Below are 4097 nucleotides of genomic sequence, written 5' to 3'. Positions count from 1 at the left end.
TTTAATTTTATTATTATTACTACTATTGCTGCTACAACCTAGAAGATACCTCAGTGATACTAATACCTGCTGGTAAAGTTAAAGGTTTCACCTTTCTTTCTTTAAACATATCACAATACCTTTCTTGAGTTAAATATTATCTAATGGCTTTAAGAAGTTATGGTAATGTTCATCAGTTATAGAGTGTGGGTTTGTGTGTGTGTGTGAGAGTGTATTTTGAAGAGGGCTTTGGTGGTTGGGATGGTGAGGGTGGTGGGTGTTGTGTGTGGGGAGGGGGGGGGGGAAGTAAAAGAGTGTTCATTACACGATTTCTCCTGTTGTTTGTAACAATCACACCTGGTATAGCTATTTCGAGTGGCAAATACAAACTGCAAAAAAAAAACATCTATATCATTGCCAACGGCCATATCACGATGAACACACCGGTTCTCGTCCGATCACCGAAGTTAAGCATCGTCGAGCGTGGTTAGTACTTAGATGGGTGACCGCTTGGGAACACCACGTGCCGTTGGCACTACTATTTTGCACCCTACAGAAAAAAATTTTTTTTTTAAAAATTTCAATTTTAAATTTTTTTTTCCCCCACAATCACCACATTTCCCCCCCCCCCCCCTAACACACACACTCACTCTCTCTCAATCAATCAATCAATCAATCAATCAATCAATCAATCAATCAATCACTCACTCACTCACTCACTCACTCACCCACCCAGTAGCTGTGAATCTTTGCATGTGTATACCTCATACAAAATTCAAAGTGAAAAAATAAATATATAAGTGTATATGTATGTATGTATGTATGTATGTATGTATGTATATATGTATATATATATATATATATATATATATATATATATATATATAAACACACACACACACACCTATTTTGAAGTTTCTCTGTTTCAGTGGGCAGTTATGTATAATAATGAGAGATTCAAAAAGACGTTGATAACAATGTCATCAATGCCTGTTTAGTGTGCTCATTTGTTGGATGGTCGGCAGCAATACTAGAGGTGGTACAGCTGTAACCTGTAAAATTGTACCTGCAATGTGTTGTGTATGGAAAAAAATAAAAATTATATCATCTAAATTTTTGTTATCCAACAATAACCTTCCCATCAATGCATGATGTCACAGTAGCCATAGCTCTACTCTTTCTGCCATATAACATTGGGGGAAAAAAAAAAAAAAAGGAGCTATTAGAATAATAACAAAAGATAAAAAATCATCTAACTGCAGACCAAAATTCAAAAAACTTAAAGTCCTGACTGCCATAAATGAATACGTTCTAGAAACTTTTTATTCATTCTTAAGAAAAAGAAGAAAAAAAAAATTATTATTTTTTTTTTTTTTTTTTTTTTTTAGATATTCGCACATAGGTATAACACCAGAAATGCTAGTAAATTGAGGATAGTTGAACATAACACTAGGCGATTTGAAAATGGACTAAATTACTTGGGAGTAAAACTTTACAACTTAATATCACAGAAAATAACTAAAACAATTTACCAGTATTAAAAAAAAAACAGTAAAAAAAATTCTTCTAGAATATCCTACCTACCCTCTGAAGCTATTCTTTAATTTGATTGATAATAGAGAAATTGAACTGTTAATTTGTTGAATGGACTTGTGATAACAGCTGCTTCATGTTTTGCATAAAGTTAAATTGTGTAACATGTTATGTATTTTTTTTTTTTGAAATTTTTTTTCTTGGTAACTTGCATCATGTAAATATTAATTGTCTGCACATACATGTTCTATATCCCGGAGCCTTGACTCCACGTGGGATCAACAGAACAAAAATACAAAAAAAAAAAAAAAATCCAGCTCACTAATCTAGGTGCATTTTGCTAACAATATTTGGAATATATATATATTTTTTTTTTGTGTAACATGCAAATTCTGTATTATTCTGCACACATTATTTATAATCTTCTATCATTTTCTTAGATAATAACTATTAATTCATAAAATAGATTGTGTGTGCATAACCTCCTGGAAACATTTGCACTTACCTCCTACTTTACTTTTTCATTTAAGCAATCCTATTCGCATGTATACACTTAGGTTGCAGCATCGAAATTGTGTAAAATTCAAAGTGTGTATTGCCTGAAAAAAAAAAAAAAAAAAAAAAGACATACCAAATATTTGCATACAGCGACACACTACATATTTGCACACAGTGGAGTTTTGCGGTAATTAACCTAGCACAATTTACCACACGCAATCACACGCCCGCGATGAGATAACACACTCGCTGTTTTCCTGTTGACCGGCACGAGGAGTAAGAAAAATTGATATTTACACGAGCACACACTCCCACACTAGTCACAACGTCGGTCATCAAGTTGTGTTGAAAATTCCTGTAGCCTCTGTTTTCCCAAATGATTTCACTTAAAATTTCATTTAACAAGACCATAAACAAATTTACAATACTAATTTCTTAAACAAACACTTCAGCGAACAAGTGACTGTCGCATTCATTACAAAGCTTACAACTTAACAGATGTTTCCGATGTGAAATAAAATAAGAAAATGTTTTACAACCAACCTAGAACATTTAGTCAAAACGTTTTTGTCCTGGTTTATGATTATTTTCCGTGACATGAATGTTTCAAAACTAATAAAAATACGAATGCAGCCAAATATAATGAAGTTAGCACATAAAAGACGACTTAAAATATTTCATTTTTCGAGAATTGGCAGAGCAAGAACGCACAGGTCCAACGGAAATTTCTTTAAAGATAAACGACCATCGGACAAAAACACCCCCTCCCCTCATCCTCAAAAATACGTGAATAATATACTTTTTCAATTATATTTTTATCGTTTTTTTTTTTTTTTTTTTTTTAATATACTCATTAAAACTTCAAAATAAGCAGGTACTCGTGTGTTTTTCTCTCTACAATGTACCTGATCTCGGTGCGTAAACCTACATCATTTAGAGATGGAATTAATGTACACATACAAGTAAAATTTTGTTCCATTGTAAAATTGAGAGAAAGAAGGTTTTCCAAACGCATTAAGTATGGAGACTTTAAATAAGATTACGAGCTTATAAATGTTTGCAACGAAATAAAGTGACCATGTATCTGCAATTTCAAAAATATTTTTGCTCTGCTAACCTCACATGCAAGCAAGTAAAAATAACCTCACAACTTACTTACCTCTCTCAATTTCGCAGTACCAAAACATAGAAGGGATAAATAGGATAGTTTTTATTCGAAATCCTGCAAGAGTTTTAATTTTTATTAAAATATTTCTCCAATGTAGCATGTGTGTGGAATACTTCATCAGCAACTTGCATCTGCACCTTGAGTGAATTGAAGGGCAGCCAGTTTTAAAAGCTAAACAGAAACTGCACTCTTGAGAATGCATCAGATCCAAGTGAAATGCTTGTTGTGTGTACAGTTAAAAGTTTTATTATTCACACAATGAAAATGTAAACAAAATTTACTCACAATAATAATCACATCATCCTTGGAGGTGCACGAAGAAAGCCATTCCAGGTGGCACTGAACAAGGTGATTTGCTAGTGCTTCCACAGCAAACAGCCTTCATGAAATTATCTCCACATTTTCAGCATACTATACACTAAAGTATACCTAAGTTAATTTAACCATTTTCAAGTGATTCCAGCACAAATTACGTATTTGATTCCTTGAATAACATCTGCAAATGAAAAGTTCCCTGTTTGGTGTAGCAGTAAATTTAAACAGCTCGCAGTGCAAATTAAACAGTGCAGCTGCCATAAAAAAATTACACTATTAGTGGAACTGCCCATTATGTCATCGTAGACTGCTGACATTTAGAAAACATTGAAAAATCAGTGCTAAAGAAGCCCTACATTACTTTCGCTGTCCAAAGTGCGCTGCTCCCTACGTGAGCAAGGCATCGAGAATTTTCTGAACCGTCCGCAACCAGAAAATTGGGTAACCAGATATTTGCAGAGAGAAAAATTTTATTTTCACTTTGCTCTTGCATTCTGTAGGATCAGTCTCGTCATGGCAGATACCGCAGCAGCGACTGCAGCACCAGCTGTTGCCCCATCACAGGCAGCTTCCCCGAAGAAAGGCAAGGCTGCGTCGAAGAAGC

At 34.1% G+C, this 4097-nt stretch overlaps 1 non-coding gene across 1 annotated transcript; it reads left to right on the top strand.

Moving 5' to 3' along the window:
* The first annotated feature begins 395 nt into the window (after positions 1 to 395).
* LOC134544192 (5S ribosomal RNA) lies at positions 396 to 514 on the top strand. Its single transcript, XR_010077585.1, has one exon. It is a non-coding gene; the product is annotated as a 5S ribosomal RNA (ribosomal RNA).
* Positions 515 to 4097: the final 3583 nt, after the last annotated feature.

The sequence above is a fragment of the Bacillus rossius genome, unplaced genomic scaffold (genome assembly GCF_032445375.1).
Source record: "Bacillus rossius redtenbacheri isolate Brsri unplaced genomic scaffold, Brsri_v3 Brsri_v3_scf32, whole genome shotgun sequence".
NCBI classification, from domain to species: Eukaryota; Metazoa; Arthropoda; class Insecta; order Phasmatodea; family Bacillidae; genus Bacillus; species Bacillus rossius.
Note: the sequence above shows the minus strand (reverse complement) of the source record. Positions and strands in the feature narration are given on the sequence as shown.